The 23,648-nt window shown below is 42.0% G+C and overlaps 1 protein-coding gene across 2 annotated transcripts in view; it reads left to right on the top strand.

The window, feature by feature from the left end:
• LIFR (LIF receptor subunit alpha) overlaps positions 1–23,648 on the top strand; it is a 682,553-nt gene that overhangs the window by 133,141 nt on the left and 525,764 nt on the right. The window contains exon 1 of one of the 2 annotated variants that reach the window (XM_078674981.1): positions 824–1,041. The exons of the other annotated variant lie outside the window; for it this stretch is intronic. The gene's annotated coding sequence lies outside the window, so the exon portion shown is untranslated. Of the gene's footprint in view, positions 1–823; positions 1,042–23,648 lie in introns of those variants that run through there. 2 annotated transcript variants of the gene reach the window in all.

The raw sequence follows: 23,648 nt of genomic DNA, 5'->3' as shown, positions 1-23,648 counted from the left end.
TGTTTTTTAATAATTGTGAATAATTTTCGGTTTTAATGTGTGTGGTATTGTGGCTGGGTGGTAGAGGCGTATTTCTTTTTATGTTCATGGGATGTGTTCTGAATTGCAGCAATGTATGAAATTTGTTACATGCTCCATGATGACGTCATAAATGAGGGCTTGTATACACGAGATTAAAGCTTTGTGCAACGTATCACTTTGGTGGTACTTATTGTGAGGGAAAAGGTCTAGTGAACACGGGAAGACCTTGGTTGAGTGTTGTGATTGACTGAACATCACTGGGAGTGTGATACAGATTCTCCAAGGGGAGTCTTTTATTCTTCTGGTTTTTATAGTTGATACTAAAGCCACCCAACGGAAATCCATGCAGACCATAAGCAGACTGCACGATTTGGTAAACCCACAAAAGCCCTTTCGTATTTATACACTTTAATGTTGCCTAGTAGGTGAGATATAAATATACAGAGTAGCTTTAATGTTCACTTTGTATTTACTTTCAGATTTTAAAAGAGAAAACACACGCACATAACGATAGCGTCAGAGCAAGATCAAGTTTGCGCTATATAAAATGTTATAAATTAAATAAACTGAATGGCAAAGAGACTACCAACGAGATAGCACGGATTCATACAAAACCACTTTTCAGAAACCTGTTAGAGGGAACAGTGTTAACCTAATCACAGCCGAAAGGAAAGGCGTTCACGGTCAAGCAAGTTTGCTTTTTTTCCTGTCCTTGTTTCCTTTCCTGGAATGCATCTCCCTTAAGTGATGGAAAAGGAAGTAAGGCTGATTCTAAAAAGCCCCGCTATTGTTAGTTGAACTTGAAGGCCGTGTTAATTGGTGGTGATGGATCACCGTTTGGGTGATATAGCTGTCCGGAAGTAGTGAGGAGGACACTACGGTAAAACCTCGAGGCGCATGCAGTTTCACGAGAAAGGGGTGTTCGCGTCCAGTCGGACTAAAAGCAGCGCTTTGCCTGAGATTTAACTGCGCGAGGGCTGTGAATGCCACATTCGTCACTTCTTAAGAGGAACCTTGCAGGTATTATATTTGTTATCTTTTCTTTTCTTCTTGATATTTCATGTCAGGCATCTCGCAAAGACCTTCTGCAAATGAAATGAATTTAGAACTATTAGCTTGGCTTCTATTTGGAAGCACGCTTTTGCTCATTTGAGAGTTTTTGAACTGAATATCAAATGTTTGTTGCTCGGTTTAAGGACACGTATTTTATCGACTTAGGAAGGATGAAAGGCTAGGCGGAGCCTTTGGGATTCGAACCTGTGCTTATCAGGTCAGCACAGATTCTTGAGTAGATTCATTAGTCTAAGAGGCAGCTGACACCAGAAGAAAAAGTTACAACTATTAATGAGCATGACCTGATGCGTGTAAATGTGCATACTAACGGTATGGTATGTATTATATTTACCAAACAAATTAACCAACAGTACATTTTTACGTTATGTTTTACAGTTACCCAAATCATTTTAAAGAACTAACAGATAATTTACTGGGCACTAATGCAACATTAAATTGAGTTTCTAAAGAAGTAAATAAAGAGGAAGTCTGCGAGTGGATGCCTTGACGAATTGCAGGTGATCCATTCGGAGGATTACTAACTTGGCGGGAACGCGTTTTTACTGTAATGATAATTACATGTAGCTGAATGTTGCTGATGTTTGATAAGTTTTCCACTTAGAGCTTCGAAGTCATATAAGCGTCCAGCGCCAAGAAGTCCCTCTGATCACATTATGTACAAAGAACACATTTGCACCTCCTTCGACGGTCTGGCGCGCATTTACAGCTATGTGGAAAGTATTCACATTTTACTCAAAAAAAACCTCTGAGCCCAAACCCGCTTTCTTGAAAGGATAATGCATTATTAAGAGGGGACGGACGGGCTGCAGCAGCGAAGCCTCGGCACACAGATGCACTTAGCCTGGTGTCACTTTACTGGAGACGTCCAATCTGGCACGCGGCACCCACCCTCGAGCAGCGGGAAACTAACATGGCGCCCTCCGAGGACGCGTTGTTTGTGTGAGCCACGTTTGTTCACATCCTGTTGGACTGGTACCAGCCCTGTCCTCGCTCGCAGCGTGCACCTCAGCCAGCTGAGGGCCTGACAGTCTTAATCATTTTATAATGTCGAGCCATGTTCTCAGGATGTCGTGATACAGCTGTTGTGTTCCACCAGCAAGCACGCCGTGTGCTCTGTGTCCGCGTGTGTTTGTGACGAAGAACAGCCCTGAATGTCCCACATGTATCCCCCTCTCTATCTACTCATGTGCGGGCAGTCAGTCCCCAGGGTAAGTGTTGCATAAATACACATTTTCATTTTGTTTCCTCTGGATGTACGATATTATTACTTGCATTTGGAGATATTCATTCATCCACAGTTATCAGGGGGGTGTTAGCGAACGCTCCAACCCATTTTAGGAGAATTTAAGTGCGCAAAGAAGGTCGAAAAGGCCGCGGGGAATGCCTGTGAATTCCTCCTGTGTTGCAAACGTGTTGATGGTCGCCCCAGCAGGCTCTCCTCTGCCCTTCCGTGGGCAGCATGTCTTTTCCACCCTACCTTAAAATGAAGACTGCATGAACCCTCTTGTGGATTTTCCGCATTTCTATATTTAAGTAAGTAAACATTTATTGTTTGGTCAATAAAACCTTAACAATATAAACACGTATAAAAATAGAAGTCAAAACATTAAAAAGGAAACAGTCACATTACAGCAATACGAAATAAAAAAAAGAAATAAGAAAAAAGTCATAAGATAACATTGTATAACAAATATTTTACCACATTATTGTCCCTTTACTGAGGTCAATCCTAATAACAAACTTTTGTGTGCATGTTCAAAAACTTTGAGAAATGTGATCAATTTACAGTTCAGTTGTGTGTCCGATGGATTTGGATGGATGGGTTTTTATATAGCGCAATATCACCGCCAGGTCTCAAAGCGCTTTGCATTGGGAACCCGTCCTGGTTATCCCTGGGTATCCCCAAGGTGAAAGCCAGGCATCCCGCCGCGGGGGGCCGTTGTGGAGATTAAGCAAGCTATTGCCCAGAGTTGCAGAGTGTGAACCTGTGATTCGAGTAGGCACCGAAGCGAGAATTACCGAGTCCGTGGACATTTTGGGCTCAAGACCCTGCCGCGTCAGGAATTGAACCCTGGTCCCAGGCCTGATCTCAGCGTCCGGGTCTGCCTGCTCTAACCAGTGAGCCACACTTCTCCACACTTCTAAACATGCTGTTATTGCCGCTCTACAGGACATGATACCTTGGTCTTTAAAAGTTTGTCTGAGAAGAGTGGCTCGAGCATTGTGAAGTTGGTTGCATATACAAATTACATGAATTAAGTCTTCTTTATGGTAACCGCAGAGTCAACAGGATTTTGGCCCTTTGTATGCCCATGTAGGCTGGTCCGCTATTGATGGTAATTTTCCAAAGCGTATAGCCATTAATTGCTTTTTCAGATAAATAGAAAATGATGTGTTCAAATAATGCGCTGGTGCAAGTGCGTTGTACTTGTTGATCACCATCCAAGCATACGACCTTGTGCCGAAGATGTTTTTGTCAATTAGTAGCGAGTGAGTTTTTGCTACTTTGGTTATTTTTCGTATATTGTAGAATGTAAAGCCTTATAATTAGTTATGCTCAAGAGCTCAAAAGTATGTAAACATCGACCACAGCGTGCCATCGTTCAGCCGTGTCCAGGTGTGGCTGCACCACCCTCTCTCACACACCGAGGCTACTCTAATTATGTCTCATCAGGACCACCTACACACTACTCTCAGTAGCATAACGTTTGAGCTGCTTCTGTTATAATATTACGTCTTCTCTGCAACAGCCCACAACGGCGTGGGATTAGCATTAGTTATGTTGTGATTTTCTAGACATCACTATGAATTCTTTAAACATTTTCAAGCTTCATTTCTTTTTTCTGGGCTCAGACGGTCTTGGTTTTGGACATAGGCCTGCTTATGCAGAGCCAGGTAATGTTGGACCCGACTCCATAGCAGCTGTGTTCTTTCGTCTGCAGTTTTGCAACACTCATGCTGAACATTTCCAAGGGCTGAGTTGGTTGGGGATCCAGCCAGATCGGCTCTTTCACATTTGAAGCATCTGTGCAGGTGCTGGCGTTGGTTGGATCTGCGAGGAGGCTGGGTGGGTGCTCAGCCCCTTTCTCCACAGTGTTTTCATCCTCATGAGTATTCAGAAGCCGGACGAACTAATAGACTATTAGTATTTCTTGGGTACCGTCCAGAACCTTAGCAGATGCAACAGCTGAACGGATGGTGGGATGTGAGTTGGCAGTCAGTGGTATTTAGGGGTGTTTGGGGATTGTTGCTGTGTGAGTGGAGCATGCTAGAGTCGCCTCACGAGGAGGTGAATGTGTGCTTCCAGAGTTCTGAGTATCTTAACAGGAGCCAGTTGGAGGGATCACTAGGAGGAGGATTGACCTGCATTAAAACATCTGGTGGGGCTCATAGAACTTACTGACGATTGTACCGGAACTTGTATGTGGCTAAACACAAGATTTGAGCTGGGCCTATCTGTATGGCCGGTAATACTGCACAGTTCTCAACATTTTCTGCACAGCGTTGAGATATCACTTCATGTCCATGTCTTCAGAAGTTAAATAACTGTACCTGTAACTTATTGGAGGACACTTCGAACAGCACACAATAGACTACCTCCAACCCTCTATACAATGCACTTTCACCAGTGCAAAGATAATACAGCTCCTCCTTCACAAGGTGTGTGCTGCTATTAGAATGTGCCACACTGACATTCCAGGCCTATTTTACCCAGTGTGCACGTTGGAGAGTAGGCGCATGTCTCATGCGCTTAGTAAAGTGATTTCTTTGCACACAGATATATTTGACCACTTGTGCAGCTGCATAGATTTGTGTGTATATATATATATATATATATATATATATATATATATATATATATATATAACCTACTGGCGGTCGCCAGTAGGTATATATAGTTAGGATTTTTTCTCTATGGGATTTTTGAAAATTCTATGTCTAATAACTTTGGCGTTTGTGGACGGAATTGGCTGAAATTTTCAGGAAAATGGCACATTTTGTTTCTGAGCAGCCCTTGAAAATTTGGGGGGGGTTCGTCAAGGGGGGGCCGAGAAAAAAGGGGGGTCCCAAAACGTGTTTTTAACATTGAGTTTTCCATAGGGCGGTTGGCCTCACTTTTAGCCCGAACGGCTGAATGGATTTGCACGAAACTTGGCAAAATTGTAGGGACTGGTAGCCCGATGTGCCTTTTGTAGGTCTCAATATATGTGCTCCAGTGGATTTTGAGAAATTAACGTTTAAAAAAATATATATATATATCTGTAACAGCGGACCTGGCAGCGTCCCAGGACGCGTACTTTTCGCGCAACGGAGCTTTGTGAAGCAAAGCTGATTGGTTCTCCGGCGTCTGTCAACATTCCAAAAAGTCCGTAGCGGCCGCCATCTTGTCTCTCGGTAGGATCGAGAGACAAGAGGAGGTCAAAACAAAGGGGGAAATAACTATAAGGGGGCATAGTAGATCCTCGCTGACCCCCTAGGTTTGATGTGGAGGTTTTAAAAGGGCCCCGCGGGGCAAAAAAAAATAATAATAATAATAATCGAACGGCTGAATGGATTTGCACGAAACTTGGCAAAATATTAGGGACTGGTAGCCCGATGTGCCTTTGCTAGGTCTCAATATATGTGCTCCAGTGGATTTTGAGAAATTAACGTTCAAAAAAAAGATATATATCTGTAACAGCGCTCCGCTTCGCGTAACGGAGGTTTGCGAAGCTGATTGGTCATTCTGTCACTGGGCTATAGTTGGGCTACATCTGGCTGATATTTGGGCTACATTTGTTTTTTTGTGTGTCTGGCGGCCATCTTTGGGCTACATTGGGCTACATTGGGCTTCATTGGGCTTCATTGGGCTACATTTGGGCTCCAACATATATATAGGCCAATGTAGCCCAATATATATTTTTCAAATTTAATTTTTGTAAAAACCACTGGAGCATATATCTTGAGACATAGCAAAGGCACATCGGGCTACCAGTCCCTACAATTTTGCCAAGTTTCGTGGAAATCCAAATCAATAATTTTTTCTATATATACATGTAACATGGCACTATTTTAGAGAAACGATTGCCTCAGCCTAAGTTAGGTAGTGTGTCTTTTATGTTTATTTATTCATCACGTGGTTGTATAGAAAAAAATGCCCGGGAAAAATTGAAAGTACTTAAGCCAGTGTAAACTTACTGACGAATGATCTGTGAACAAGGGCGGACGCCCGAAACGCGTAAGATCTGGTGGCCTTGAGCGCTTAAATAAATCGTCTTTTTTAGTCCATAACGGACGTTGGAGTAGCGTGGCTTTCTTTTCATTTACTGCTGTGGCGGCTGCTGCGTGCTGGTTTGGTGAGAGAGCTGCATCCGTGCATTTCTACATCGGAAGGAGGTTGCTTCCGAAGCCGCTTCACTCCCCGCAAGATTGGTTGCAGCTGTACAACCTAACGTGCTGCTTTCTTCGAGGGAAATTTTCAAGCTGCAACCCCCGATCCGGCTCTGGAGTTCACTTCGCCGGCGTCTGCGGTAACGGACCTGGATGGTTGTCGTTCAACGCATATCTGACCCCGGCGGTGAGTGATTGTGAGCGAACGGACGGAGGGGAGGAGTCCCTGGGCTTAAGCGGTCAGTGATCGGAGAACAATCACGTTCGACACTGAACCGCATTAATTATATTCTGCGCGATCTCAAGGCGCCTCAATCATGTCAGCTGAAGCGTTAAAGAACAGAGAAGCCGGGAGAGAGGCGGCGGCAGCCATGCTATATTCAAATCTCCCCACTGTAACGAACAAACAAAAGGGAACCAATAAGTCCACTCTGGCGGCTGTTAACAATACAGATGAAGAGAAAATCAAGGCAGCCATGAAGCGCCTGGAAAAATGCATGCGGCAGGAACTCACCAAGTGGTGGGAACACAAATCACTCTCGAAATATCTGGAGGAGGGGCGGGTGCCCCGTGGCCTTCGTATCCTCCTGGCTCCAAGCTATGAAAATCCCAATCCCGAAATGTTAAAGGAATGGGGACAAATCAACCTTGACTCTTCCAGCAGGATAATACAACTACTGGTCAAATACGCTGTAATTGATAGAGATATCATAATGAAAGAAATAGAATCCATCAATGAATTTCTTGCCACGTTTGAACCCAATGATTTAATTGAGAAATCGCGCAAAGAAATCGATGAGCGCCTCAAACAGCAAGAAGAGAAAATCAAAATGCGCAAAATCTATAAGTTCGCCCGCGATAAGGAGGATTATGCTCAGGGACGAATATTTACATTCGCCAAGAAATTTGAGATTGCCAAAAGAACAAAACTGGCGCAACAAGCTTCTAAAAAATCCATATCCTCCGTTGAAACACCAATAGCGGCATCCACTTCAGCTGATATTGGCAACATGATGGAAAACAGCGACAATGAATCTCTCACCAGTGGTTCATCATGGGAGAGTAGAAGCGAGCTATCTGACTCAACTGAAATGGCTATTTTAAATCTGGGCGAGGAGGTCGATTTTTTATGCTCGGATCGACTGCAAACACTGAGACCCAGGAATCGGCAACAGCAGCCCCAGAACAAGACAACAAAAAAAGACGCAACAAACGTCGAAGAGAACGCCGCAAAAAACAAAAAATCTCCAAAAAAGCAAAAAAAGCAATATTGGCGAAAAAAGAAACAGTAAAGAACACGATTATCAATTTATCCACCGTTGTGTTGACTGAGGCAGAAAATCAACTTTTGAGCTTAGGACTTATTATTGTCCTGTAACAGACTTCAGTTATACAAAAACACGTGTGGATATTTTCTTGTACATTCGGAAATTAAAACTGATGAAATTTTTCAACATTAAGGATGGCAACAAGACCAACCCCTCCAAACAGTCTGGAACTGCAGGAAATTCTTTGGATGTTCCAGCTGGGGAAACAAGAGCATTTCTAACACTGCATCAACTGATGGTGAATGAGGCACCGGCTGCTGAAACAATGGCAACTCAAGACGATCTTGAAGCGGCACAAATATCTCAGGTAGGAATGAATTTAAGTCCATTCAAATCTAAATCAACGTTCATTCCGGTCATGCCTCGTGATTCAATCGACACATTTCATGACATGGTGATTGAGGATTTAAAAGAACTGTATCACAAAGTCAAACACAAGAAAAGATACAGAAGTAATTCAGAGCAGGCTTATACTACATTGATGAATAAGTTAAATAAAGATCAGAGCATCATTGTGACCATGGCAGACAAAGGTGGCAACGTGGTCATTTGGCCACAAAAAGATTATTTTGCCGAAGCCATGAGGCAATTGAATGATGGAACCTGCTATAGTAAATCCAACATGAAATTGTATGTGGAGTCAAAAGAAAGCCTCAAAAAACTGTTGTTCAAATGGAAGAGGGAGAACATGCTTTCCAAAGAGGAATTTAATTTCCTTAATGTTGACAATCCTGTTCTGCCAAAACTATATTTGTTGCCCAAAGTGCACAAAATGGTGAGCCCTGTCCCTGGGAGACCTATCATCTCTGCAATCTCCAGTATGGCTGAGCACATTGGTGAATACATTGACTATTTCCTTCAGAATCAAGTGCAGGCATTACCATCATACATTAAGGACACTGGTCATTTCCTAAGCAGAATTAAAGATGTTCCTTGGAGTGAGGATTTATTATTAATCACCCTCGATATAGAATCGCTCTATACCAGTATCAACCATCAGGATGGACTTAGAGCACTGGAACACTTTTTGGGAACCAGGCCTATTAAATGTTACAATCACAACAAGATGTTGATTGAATTGACTAATTGGTGCTTGCATCATAATTTCTTTATGTTTGGTAAGGAAATATATTTACAACAGAGAGGAGTGGCTATGGGTGCCTGCTTCTCCCCTAGCTATGCGTGTTTACACGTTGGCTGGTGGGAGGAGCAGGTACTCAGGATCAACCTCAGTGACATCATGACTAACAATGTAGTGCAGTGGCTGCGCTTTATCGATGATGTTTTTATTATTTGGAGGGGAAATCAGACGGATGCAGAAAATTTCATACAATTAATTAACAGCAATAATGAAAATTTGCACTTTACATCACACATTGATAAATTAGAGGCAGAATTCCTTGATGTAAAAGTCTTTGTGAGAAATTCCAAGCTGTGCACTAAACTGCATCGCAAGAGTACTGCTGGCAATAGTACACTTCATGCCAGCAGCTCGCACCCCCGTCATGTCATCGACAATATCCCCTTTGGAGAACTATTAAGGCTTAAAAGAATCTGTAGTAATAATGATGATTATCAACTCTGTGCTACTGAAGCTCTTGACAGATTCAGAGAAAGGGGATACAAAGAATCCATCCTTAAGCAAGCGACAGCTAAAGCTAATTGCAGATCCAGGGAATCTCTTCTACCTAGCCCGGAATTGTGCACTGTAGAGAGTACAGAATCAAGTAATAACCCACCTAGATTGATTCTGACTTTTAACAGACAAGAGCGCAAAATACGATCTATCATGAACCAGAGATGGCCAGCTTTAAAAACTGATTTGGTATTGGCCCCTAGAATAGCTGATAGACCTATCATCACTTATAGGAAAGGACTCAGCATGAGAACCCAACTCAGTCGAGACTTTCCTGAATTGATTAAACAGGACAATTGGATGGCTAGGCCTGGCTTTACTCGATGTTCCAGCTGTAGAGCGTGTAAATTGGAATAAACACCACCAAATACTCCACACCCTTTAGACCTGATCCTGTGGAAATTAAGGGGAAACATAACTGCAAAACAGATTTTGCTGTATATGTTCTGACATGCACCTGTGGCCTCAGATATGTAGGCAGTACTGGCAAGCAGGTGCATGTCAGAATTTTACAACATCTTCGGGCCATCGTGAACAACGACAGCTCGTACCCCGTGGCTCGTCATTTTAAAGCCATCCACCAGAATAATCTTGACTGTTTATCATATTTTGTGATTGCCTCCGTACCCAAACCCATTAGGGGAGGAGACAGGGATCTCATGCTCAGAAGACTAGAATCACAGTTCATTCTTGAACTGGATAGTCGTTTCCCAAATGGTCTCAACACGACAGAAGACCTTCATGTGTTTCTGTAATGTTTTCTTGACGGCCTACTTGAATTTAATTTCTAGCTGGTTGACCTGTTCGTCTGCCTCTATCCTGGTTTCTGTTCAGCTTCATACTCACTTTTATTAACTTTACTCATCATGGCTTACATGTTGTAGTACATAAAAAAATAAGAAAAAAATATATGTCTTTACACATAACATTAGTTTTCCCTTTATTTTATTCCCTTTCTTCTGGGGGGCACACACATATTATCAACCCTTTTATCACTTCTATTGCGACACAGACAAAGGGGGCATGATTGGAGGCAGTCATTATACTCTTTTCCGCATTGCGTGATTTTGCTACCATGTTACATGTAATGGATTACAATCAACATATCAAGCATTTAGGCTGACAGTATATCGAACAAACATATTGTCTGACAGTACTGATACTGTTTTGGGTCACATATGGGCATCAGATTTTAATGATTTAACATTATTTTCTGTTTATACATTAGATGCTATTTTTATTAGTAACTCATTAATATGACCCTGCCTTTTGCGATATTTGCACAGCATTTCAAATCATCATGTATTTTTTATAGAAATGTATATATATTTATATTTTTATAAGATCACTTAATATATGTTTTATAGATTATAGAAATGAATTGTATCTTGATTGTGGTTTAAATAACGCATTTATGCGGTTAATAATTTTTTCTATATATACATGTAACATGGCACTATTTTAGAGAAACGATTGCCTCAGCCTAAGTTAGGTAGTGTGTCTTTTATGTTTATTTATTCATCACGTGGTTGTATAGAAAAAAATGCCCGGGAAAAATTGAAAGTACTTAAGCCAGTGTAAACTTACTGACGAATGATCTGTGAACAAGGGCGGACGCCCGAAACGCGTAAGATCTGGTGGCCTTGAGCGCTTAAATAAATCGTCTTTTTTAGTCCATAACGGACGTTGGAGTAGCGTGGCTTTCTTTTCATTTACTGCTGTGGCGGCTGCTGCGTGCTGGTTTGGTGAGAGAGCTGCATCCGTGCATATATATATATATATATATATATATATATATATATATATATATATATATATATATATATATATATATATATATATATATATATATATATATATAACCTACTGGCGGTCGCCAGTAGGTATATATAGTTAGGATTTTTTCTCTATGGGATTTTTGAAAATTCTATGTCTAATAACTTTGGCGTTTGTGGACGGAATTGGCTGAAATTTTCAGGAAAATGGCACATTTTGTTTCTGAGCAGCCCTTGAAAATTTGGGGGGGGTTCGTCAAGGGGGGGCCGAGAAAAAAGGGGGGTCCCAAAACGTGTTTTTAACATTGAGTTTTCCATAGGGCGGTTGGCCTCACTTTTAGCCCGAACGGCTGAATGGATTTGCACGAAACTTGGCAAAATTGTAGGGACTGGTAGCCCGATGTGCCTTTTGTAGGTCTCAATATATGTGCTCCAGTGGATTTTGAGAAATTAACGTTTAAAAAAATATATATATCTGTAACAGCGGACCTGGCAGCGTCCCAGGACGCGTACTTTTCGCGCAACGGAGCTTTGTGAAGCAAAGCTGATTGGTTCTCCGGCGTCTGTCAACATTCCAAAAAGTCCGTAGCGGCCGCCATCTTGTCTCTCGGTAGGATCGAGAGACAAGAGGAGGTCAAAACAAAGGGGGAAATAACTATAAGGGGGCATAGTAGATCCTCGCTGACCCCCTAGGTTTGATGTGGAGGTTTTAAAAGGGCCCCGCGGGGCAAAAAAAAATAATAATAATAATAATCGAACGGCTGAATGGATTTGCACGAAACTTGGCAAAATATTAGGGACTGGTAGCCCGATGTGCCTTTGCTAGGTCTCAATATATGTGCTCCAGTGGATTTTGAGAAATTAACGTTCAAAAAAAGATATATATCTGTAACAGCGCTCCGCTTCGCGTAACGGAGGTTTGCGAAGCTGATTGGTCATTCTGTCACTGGGCTATAGTTGGGCTACATCTGGCTGATATTTGGGCTACATTTGTTTTTTTGTGTGTCTGGCGGCCATCTTTGGGCTACATTGGGCTACATTGGGCTTCATTGGGCTTCATTGGGCTACATTTGGGCTCCAACATATATATAGGCCAATGTAGCCCAATATATATTTTTCAAATTTAATTTTTGTAAAAACCACTGGAGCATATATCTTGAGACATAGCAAAGGCACATCGGGCTACCAGTCCCTACAATTTTGCCAAGTTTCGTGGAAATCCATTCAGCCGTTCGAGCTAAAAGTGAGTCCAACCGCCCTATGGAAATGAAGGAAATGAATGGGTAATTTGTAATTAGCAAATAGCTAATCGCAAACTAGGAATGGTAAAGAATCGCTATTTATTCCTTAAAGTTCGCTATTTAGGAAATGCAAAAAACTTTGATACATATGGCGGTTCATCTCTAACAAGATAAGAAGCATAGGGATACATTTATGATGACTGGCGCATCACCAGGGATGTGTTAGTCATTCTGTGCCGCTGTTCCGTCACCTATGGTGTGCTGCATTTACAATGCGGCGCATCATGGGGAAAAAACAGCACAGATGCGTGATGTATCTGTGCCGTAAAGGTGGCGCATTGCTGGAGTTGTATCGCAAGTGTGATGAAGCTCCAGCAAGGGTCGGGGGTGCCCCTGTCGCATGGTTTCTGTTCTCACACAGAACTGTGGACAGAGGATTGGAACCTCGGCGAATTAGGGTGTCCCAAAACTCACGTTAGTAATCAAAAACTCCTTAGTAAGCTAGGTACAGTGTCACATTGGATATAACAAACTCTCAATGTTTAGACAATCCAGAATATGAACGTATAGTACCTCAGGATACGTGGAACTCATGAACAGTCGGTCGTTATATATTTCTTAGAAACCAGAACATGGAGTTAAGAAGAACACATGTGTATTTGAAATGTTTATTTACTAATGCCGTCTTCTCAGGCGTAGTATCTTAGATAATACAAGTACACATATTATCAGTAGCAAAATTACCAGCATAGTTACTAGTACATAAAAAGCGAATGGTGATAGTATGTTAACATGCTGTAAATGAATAAGAGTTAGAAACACTTATAAGCAGCCGCGGGCCGTGGAGGGAGTTACGGTGAGGCAGGGAGGCGGGGAGGGGGAGAAGCAGGGTGGAGAATACAAGTACACATATTATCAGTAGCAAAATTACCAGCATAGTTACTAGTACATAAAAAGCGAATGGTGACAGTATGTTAACATGCTGTAAATGAATAAGAGTTAGCAACACTTATAAGCAGCCGCGGGCCGTGGAGGGAGTTACGGTGGGGCAGGGAGGCGGGGAGGGGGAGGGGCAAGGTAGAGAGGGCTCCACCCTGCTTCTCCCCCTCCCCGCCTCCCTGCCTCACCGTAACTCCCTCCACGGCCCGCGGCTGCTTATATCTCACCCTCCCTAATACACATATTATATTATTTGCTAAGAAGGTCTCTTTGTGTTGGTTTAGGGCGTGCCCATACTTTAGTGTCTTAGATTTGAAGGAATCACATCAGCATACACCAGCTCTCTCTTCATGTGAACCGCATCAACTGTTGTGTATGTGTGTTCGGCAAAGCAATATAAAACCCGCCTCATGCCCAGAATTGGCAGAAGTTGCACTTATGTTATGAGTATGAAGTCGTGGAGATCAGACCTCATAACAATTCTGTATCGTGTTGTTCTTGAAACTTTAGCACTCGCTGTACAGATATAGTTTAACAAGCAAAGCAGATAGTAGAGCAATAACATATTATTCTCATGTAAACCACGATGAACTACTAGGTGGAAAGCTAAAGCAACAACTAAGTGTCGTGTGCAGAAGTTGCAAAAAAGGAAAAATGGCGTTTAAACCGGTAATGAGCCCATGCTAACTTAACACGGTGTAAAGATATCCAGGACCTAGATGACACCTCCCCATGATCCGGAAACGAACTGAATAAGATAATAGAAGTGCCATCTCATGAGAGCAGATTGCAAGTTTATATGTGGACGGTCCGCAAGGTAAAGCATTAAAAACTAGGAAAATTTAATGCTAAAGAAAAATAAAACAGCCAAGTACTTTATCGAGTCTTAAGCCAATAGGCAAGGTAAATAATAAAAACTTGACAAATAAGTCAATGAATTGTCAATGAAATGCTAGTACTCAGCATATCAAACATGAAAAAGGTCTATGACATAACTGTGTATGCAAAATAAGCTGCAACAGCCTCCAATAGGAAGTCACCGTCTTCATCCGAAAACAGTTCAGCCATCCAATTTAAAAGCGGAAAAGAACATACGTGCTCTCCCAGCACCGGATCCTCTATCACCATCAGAGGACAGCTCGGTGGGTTTTCAAGAAAGCTCTGTTCCAAGAAAGACTGTGCTGCCGCCAGTAAATTCCAGGGACCAAGTAGTCCATGCATCAATGCCACAGCCATAATCCTTTCGCCAGGACAAACCAACTCGTGAGTAATGATAGGAGTCATCAGCTGATTAAAGTCGACGTCAGGAGAAACCGGTCCGCAGAGACACAAATCAATGGCCCAATCGAAATCACAGGTCAGGCAGTGAAATACAGGCTGGACACAGGTGAAGTAGGAGAATCGAAAAGATAATCCATATGCCGTGCTTAATATCGCCAACGGCATTGTGCCATAATATTCTAGCATGCGATTGCGGAACAGTGTCAGCAGCTGCAGGGTGGGAGGTTGCATAGGAGGGACATCCATATTTAAAAATTTAAAAAAGCACAAGAGCGTCCGCTGGTAATGCAAGTAAAAATGCCAATCCACGAACCAGAGTGGAGAAAATAGAATGAAAGGAAGCAGGGATGACTCCAAAGATTTTCTCAAATGAAGTCACGAGACCACTGGTAACAACTTTAAAAAAGTGCGCCAGGGCCTTTGTGGAGGATGCGTTAAAGATAGTCGGAACCATCTTGCTGAAATTGAAAGGCAAATCTGAATTGAAAAGGGTCTGCACCTCTGTACGGGTGTTCGCTATGTGAAGCACGAAAGTTTCACGGGCCAAACTCAAGGCCACCTCTCTCTGAGACAAAAGAGCTCTTATTCTTGCCATGCCGTTGAAATCTGTCCCAAGGTTGGTATTTGTGGCCAGATTGAAAACTCCCTATGTTCATGTGTAGGAGGAAATAGAACATTTCTGCAGCAAATAACCCGTTCACTTACTGTTACGATAAAAGGAATACTTTTAATTAACTCAGAACAATCTTCATTATTGAGCATCAAATAACTACCATTTTCCAACAACTTGAACGTGGGGATGATAGCAGGAACTGGCGTGCCTTGCAACACGCAAGCCATATTTGGTCGGTGTTTGTTGCATGAACCGTGTAACTGTATGTGCCTACACATTAGTGAATGATCTGGCGTCTCAGTGCATTCCTCTCCATTCAGATAAACTTCTTGATCATCTTTGAAACATCTGTATGTGTATGGAAGCGACCAGACCTCATGAAGAAAAGCACTACCTAAAGGTTCATAACGACCTATTGGTATATATTTCATACAATTTGAAAACTTATATAAAGCAAAAGGCAGCGTTATTAAACCGTGGATAAGGCACGTTGCCAAAAAACCCGCAATCCTCTGCTGATGATGTCACTGAGCATGTCATGAATGATGTAATATGTGACATCATCAGCAGTGGATTACGGGTAATAGTATCTCTAGTTTACTCCCCTATAGCTGTCTTTCTTTTAACATAAGTGTCTGTTTCCTTCCCTTATACTTACTGTTTTTGGTTCGCTTCCGGTTCGCGTACCGGCGAGCGAACTGGGAAGCGAACTAAGAGAAATAGAGGTTGGCACAGTTCCAAATATTGTACCAATTTTTTAATAACGGGGAGGTAGTTCTGAAAAGAACTTTTTTTTTTATTGTTTTTGTTGTTTTATATTTTTTTTATTATTTTTCGGAATTTTTTTTCTTTTTTTGAATTTTTCTGAACAGTTTTATATTTTTTTGGGTTTTTCTTGGAGGGGGCAATGAAAACGATTCATTGTAAAGGGCTCAACAGGAGCAACAAAACAAAAAAAGAAGTATTTATTATTTTGGGCGTTTCGTACAAACTTGCATATGATAGTCAATAGCTCTGTTGATCAGAGTGAAGCTTCTTTCTCCGTAGGAAATGAATCCATCGCAAAATACGCAGATGTGTTTTACTTCACCAAATTTCATTTGTATATTTGGCACCATCTCCCTGCCCTCTGGTCCCGTTACTTCCGGTACAACAGATCTTCTGGCCATAATAGGGAGATTATCTAGGTCGTTCCGAAACTGTGCAGCACTGTAGTTGTTAGGATGCCACCTAGTCATATGGCGATGCATTGTGTAGTTTCCGAAACTGTATTTTTTCTCGGTTCCTCTGGACAGTCTATCTTGACATATAAGGCAAGTTACGTATCTTGCATTTACTTTTTTCTGACCTTTGGGAATTTTAAAAAATTGCCAAATGAAGTTTTCTTTCCGGTGAGACGTCCTGGGTTGCTCAGGCAAAAACTGCCTCTCTTCGTGCTCGTCGTCCTGTTCCTCTTCTTCCTCTTCTTGTTGAATTATAACTTGAGCAGGTGGTCCACTCTTCCTTGGATGTGGTGGAGGTGGTGGGGAAGCACCAGCTGAAGCTACTAAAGAAGCCATTGCTCAGTGATCACAAAGGGTCTTTCTCTCACAATGATGAAAGTCAGAGTGAGGAAAGAAGGAGGGATTTTCATCATTTGGGAAAAACAAGAGTTCTCAACCAATCAAAAGTGTTCATTTTAGATTATATGACCTAGTCTTACATCATTAGGAAACCAAAAGTGAAATGAACCAATGAAAAGTGTTATTACCAAGTCACATGACTTGCTGTGTTTACGTTAAGCGCTTTGCAGGGCCTCCCGGTTTGCTTCCAGAAACCTGCGCTTTGCGACTCGCTTCGCGTACCAGTTCGCTAACGTAGCACGTCATATGACGTATCACGCGACAACGTGAAACGTCATGCGGACGGGAGGCGTCACGATGTTGTTTTCTAACGCGGCACTTGCGGTAAAGAAACGTTTACCGGCTCGCGGTCTATTTCGCGGCATCAAGGTCAGCTAACGGGAAGCTTCCCGACTCGCGAAGCGGGAACGAAGAAAAAAAAATATTAAAAAAAAAAATTATTCATAAACATATAAAATATATTTTTGGATTTAAAGAAGAATACATTTTACAGCTACAGATATTAGCTGTTAAAAAACCAATGAAATTCACAGAAAAAACCATAGGTTATAGACTATATATAGTTAGGAATTAGCATTTACAAAACCTTGAAAATTCACTGAAAAAACCATAGGTTATAGACCATATATAGTTAGGAATTAGCATTTAGAAAACCTTATTTTACTCACACAAAACCATTGAAATTCCATATATAGTTAGTTGCACTAACTATATATCGCGCACCCGCAATCCACTGCTGATGATGTCACATATTACATCATTCATGACATGGTCAGTGACATCACTGATGACATCACTGATGACATCTCAAATGACATCACTGATGACATCATCTAGTGTCTGTGTGTTTTTGTAAAGTTTAAATACGTTTTACATATTGAAGAATGACTGGATGTATGGAAGACTGAGTGTGTGTGTGGCTGGCTGGGAGGTGTGTGACTCTGTGCATATCAATGTGTACTTGTATCAGTGATTGTATAAGAGAGTAAGTATGTGTTAGTATATGTGTGAAAAGTATGGTGTTCTGTGTTTAACTATAGATGAGGAAATCGAAGTGTGATTGATTCTTCACAGGACTGACTAGGTGTATGAGTGCATATGATAGTGTTCTAATAATAACTGACTGTATGTATGAGTAATTGTATGGGTGAATGAGTGAATGTGTGTAGACGTACGAATCAGTGAGTGCGTATGTAGTAACTGGTATTGGTGTGTCATGATGTCATCAGTGATGTCATTTGAGATGTCATCAGTGATGTCATTTCAGATGTCATTAGTGATGTCATCAGTGATGTCACTGAAGTATGGTGTTCTGTGTTTAACTGTATAGATGAAGAAATGGAAGTGTGATTGATTCTTTACAGGACTGACTTGGTGTGTGAGTAACTCCATGGATGAGTGGCAGTGTGTGACTGTCTGCATAGGTGTATGAGTGCATATGATAGTGTTGTAATAATGAGTGACTGTATGTATGAGTGATTGTATGGGTGAATGAGTGAATGTGTGTAGACGTAGGAATCAGTGAGTGCGTATGTAGTAACTGGTATTGGTGTGTCATGATGTCATCAGTGATGTCATTTGAGATGTCATCAGTGATGTCATCAGTGATGTCATTTGAGATGTCATCAGTGATGTCATCAGTGATGTCACTGACCATGTCATGAATGATGTAATATGTGACATCATCAGCAGTGGATTGCGGGTGCGCGATATATAGTTAGTGCAACTAACTATATATGGAATTTCAATGGTTTTGTGTGAGTAAAATAAGGTTTTCTAAATGCTAATTCCTAACTATATATGGTCTATAACCTATGGTTTTTTCAGTGAATATATATATATGTATGTGTATATATATATATATATATCTATATCTATATCTATATATATATATATATATATATATATATATATATATATATATATATATATATATATATATATATATATATATATTAATCTGACTCCAGCCTAGCGGTTTATATTATTTAACTGCAACTCTTGTACCGAGAAACCTTATGACTGGGAGTTCAGTGTTCGTCAGACACATGTTGCGCCCCAGCAGCCAGATTCAACAGCTGTGTGCAAGCTTCATTCCTTTAATACCCTTTCTTCTTGATGCTCATGAGTGAATTATTTGTTGTCTCTTACCTTGCTTTTCTAACCTCGTGTGTCTTATTTCTTGTGAACAATAGAACACATTTCTTAACATTCATTGTGAACCCCCCAGGCATCCTTGACGATCTTCCCTACTAAAAGCCGAGTAGAGGGAAAGAAACCAAGGTGTCATACTCACACAGCACATTGAGCACATTTACCTTCTGTTGATTTTGATAGCAGTCATGAAATAGGGTGCTTTCTAGCACATCTTCTGTGTACCCTAATTCAGGGTATAGGGAAGACCGAAGCTCTCCTCTCCCTGCAGTCTTAAAGGGATGTGCAGATGCTGTTCTAACTGGCGGTGAGCTGGATTGCAATTAAATATATTATATTCTAGTACTATAAACTTGTCTTGTAAAAGTTATTTTTAAATTCGTGATATTTCCCCAAAGGGGTTGATGATTCGCAGCCCTTATGTCAGCAGACTATGCACCACACCGCCCTGCTGCCCAACGAAAGGATAATATCTAGATAGAAATAGTAATTATTATCCACATTTTTATGTTTGCTATTGTGCGGAACTAATGGGTATGGGACATCCATGGGAAGCTTTGTAAACACACTTTAAGTATGGTAGTGCACCCCATGTGCCTAGCGGAAGCACTTCTAGTTGCTGGAACCCGAAGCATGGAAGGTGCGCTGCCTTCGTGCCTGGTGAGTGTGAGGTGCAGTGTGCCAGGTGTATTGGTCTTTAGAATCGTCTGAGTGGTGCATGGCTATGGGCAAAAGATAGACTCCCACTACTTCCCAATTTAAGGTTGATTGGGGTTGGTACTGGTGGATGAGGGTTTCCGGTAATTGTGTGACATTCCCCGTACTGGATGAGTGAGTTCCTCTGGAAATGACTGTTGAGAGGAATTAGGAGTTTGTCTGAGCAGAAGCTCATGCTGTTTTACGAAGGTGCCATGGTTCGTGGTCTGCTTCTACATCTGAACTCCAACACCGGAATGGAGTTCAAGGTACTGGAGCCTATATCTAGAGTTTTGTAAAATGATTTTTCGTTTTTAGAATGCGCAGCAATATTCTCCTTTTAATTTTTGTTTTGTTGAAGAGTTGTTTTTTTAATACAACAATGTGTAATTATTTTCAGGCATTTCCACATTCTTCAAGGTCAGCAGCAAATAACATAGTAATGAGAGAAATGCTTGTATTAATCTTAGCCACTGGCAGTCGTTCGGGTGGCACCAAGGCCATTGTTTTTTTACCACTTTGCCGCTGTAGGCCGAAACCAGCCTTATGCTAATTAGTCTTGGTCCTGCTCCAATAGGAACAGTCTGTACAGAATTTCCAGGCCTGGTCCAACCTACTTTGTTCTCATCAGTGTGGTATAAGATGAGTCCTGTGGCACAGTGGGTATGGGGCCCACGTCTGGGCATACCCTTTGTACTTAGGGCATGCACTGCAACAAACAGCAAGGTCATGGGAACAATGGTTGCATTAATCTCACCCCCTGGTGATTGCTTGGGCATGTTCAGTCCTTCATTTTCACCCCCTATAACCAAAATTATCCAAGTGCAAATAAGTGTTACTCATGTTCCATTAGGAACATTGCAGCCCGAACTGCTAGGCATGGTCTACTCCAGACGGGAATATAATCAACCCCAAAGAAATTACTAATCAGTCTGAGCAGGAAAACCTACTGGTAACCCAATCTGAAAGCAGACTGGAATTTTCTTAACCCAGCTGAAGTCAGTGCTCTGAAGCTGTTCAGTAGATTCTCCAACACTGGAACATTATTTTGAAATGAAACCAGACTTTACTGGAAATCTCAAGACCTTAAAAAAGGTTGATGATGTATTTGATATGGGCTGAACTGATTTGCGGCTCGAGAGAGCAAAATATGGATCTGAATACCGGACTCCTGTTGTCAGTGTCTATACACCTTCCTTTCACTTTAGGGGCATATATCAACGATTCTTTAGATGGCAAGTTGTGGCTGGCCGGGTTCCTATGCCTTGTTGATTTCTTAAATGCATGATTTTATACATTGGTTATTTTACAAAGATCACCACTACTGGATGAGGTTTCCCCACGCTAATACATCTGGTAGGTCTGTATCCACTGTTCCTTCAGGACTGCTATGTCTTCAATTGTCTTCAGAAGACTGTCCATGAAGGACATTTTATCAACAATTCTGGGAGAGAGTTTCAAAGCTTAGCGTCCAGAAGGCAAATGACCGTCCCCCCCATCAATGCACGTTTAACTAAAGGAACTGCACACAGAGAGTTCGCCCGAATGGAGCGTCCGGGAAGGTTGATAGCCTTTAACTAGTTCTTGCAAGTATTGTGGTCCTTCCCCTGCTCTAGCCTTGTGCACCTAGCTCCAAGTTTTAAATTCGATTCTTTTCTCCATGTCAAGCCAGTAGAGTTCCTGTAAGAGTATAGACGCTGAGGAATTTTTGGGGAGTCTATGCAACATCCTTGCTGCTGCATTCTAGACTATCTACAGCCGTCTGATAGATATTCTATGTGGTCCTAGATAAAGCACATTGCCTTAGTATGCCTGTACCACCGTCCTTTGCACTGAAAATAGGAGCTGCCACATGATTTTCCGCAGCCATTTCAGGCTGGTGAATCATGTAGCTGCCACTTTCGTGGCCTGGGATTTCATAGACCGCTTATCATCCAGTGCAAATCCCTGGCTCTTCTCCTTGGGCACTGGCGATTGCAGCGGGCCTAAGCTTTCCGTCCATTGCTGGGGACCCCAAAGGGATGGATTCTTCCCCAAAACCAGTACCTCGGTTTTATCCCATTTTAGCTTGGGAGAATGAATACTCATGCACTCCGCCACTGCGCCCAAACAGGAGTTCAAGATCTCGGACTTTTGCCTCTGCGCCGATAACAGTGAAAAGATGATTTGTGTGTCATCCATGTTTGAAAATAAAGGAAGCCCACAGCTTTCCACGTAGTCCGCCAAAGAGCACACATTGATGTTAAATACCTCAGGACTTGGGGACAATCCTTGAGGAATCGCTCGGATGAGACTATTGCTGAAAAAACCTGCAAAGATCGGTCCCCTAGAAAAGATGTCATCCAGGGAAGGGCGGTATCCTGAAGACCCAGCTCGCTCATCCTCTCTAGAAGAGTCTCACATGACACAGTTTTGATTGCGGCACTGAGATCAAGTAGATTTAGTGCGGCCGTTTTGCCCCATCCAGGAGTTGTCTGAGATGTTCTGTGACTCCTAGCAGGGCAGACTATGTACTGTGTCCCTTCCTAAACCCTGATTGAGAGGAATGCAGACACTCTTGTGATTTCATAAAACTGAAGTGCTGTCAATTTACATGTTTCCCCATTATCTTAGCCATGGTGGAAAGCAAAGAAAATGGTCTATAATTAGCCCAGTTATTGGGATGTAGCTTAGGTTTCTTCAGGAGTTATCGGACTATGCCATGTTTCTATGCCTGAGGAATCTGCCTTTGAACTAGGGATAGATTGAGAAGATTCACCAGAGGTCTAGTATACTTATCTTAGTTGATGAAAATGGATCTCTACGTGAGCCAAATGTAATTGACGTCAGTAATAACAAAACTCCTTCCAGGTCCATTGTGTCCCATGCTCTTAATTTGTTACCGCCTCCTGTAGGACATAGAGCCATTAGGTCCTTTACAACTGGCTTCCCTGCTATATTGTTTAATGGAGGGCTCTCCTTCCCTCCTGCGTTTAGCTCCAGTTATTCACGTTTTTCATTGAAGAACCCTGCCAATTTCTCGCACTGCGGTTGCAGCAATACTGGCCCTTATAGTATTCTGTTAGGATTCTTTCACCACTCTAAACAGAGTTTTTGCACAGTTATAAGCTGCAGTGATTTGATCCATATAATACTCCGCGCGGGCTGCTCTACATAACAAGTGACCGTTTTTTAAGGCTGTTTTGAATTAAATCTTGTTGCCCTATTCATATAATTTCCTCCATGAATGGCCTATATACTGAGCACGATAAATAGAAACAAGAAGTGATAACTTTACTGAAGGGAGAATAAAAGGAGTGCAGAGAACGACAGCCACTTCACTGTTTCAGCTGAGTTGGAGGTTCCCTTCAAGAGCCTTGTTGGTGCTAATCTTCGTAAGATGACACTTGTTTCATCAGGTCTAAAGATTTTTGGCCTGCAGTACTTTTTTTAATTATTTTTTTTAATAAACTGAATTTGATTGTTTATTAAATCAGTCAACAATCCACAAGCCTTTCAACAGACCCAAATACAGAATGACTCCACTGATTGGACACCAGCACCCCCCATAGAGCATATACATGAGAACAGTCCGCGATACTCCATCCACTCCCCCATGCCATGGCATGTTTAGTAGCGCATCCCCTAGCCGTATAAACAGCCTTCTCTTGCGTGCACACCAATCCACCGCCTGCTTTCACTGAGTTATCGGAGGAGGAGAGGTCAACCTCCACCATTTGGTGATATCGCTCTTTGCCAATGCCACCTCAGTCCTCACCAGAGTCCTGTCCCCAATGGTAGCACACCCTCTCAAAGACCCCCAACAGAACGGCCACCTGGGAGTTGTGGATAGGTCTGACAAGCACCCTGGACAGGACATCAAGTATCCTACCCCAGTATCTCGCAATCACTGGATATT

The sequence above is a fragment of the Lissotriton helveticus genome, chromosome 2_1 (genome assembly GCF_964261635.1).
Source record: "Lissotriton helveticus chromosome 2_1, aLisHel1.1, whole genome shotgun sequence".
NCBI lineage: Eukaryota > Metazoa > Chordata > Amphibia > Caudata > Salamandridae > Lissotriton > Lissotriton helveticus.
This window is presented reverse-complemented; position numbering and strand designations above follow the sequence as displayed.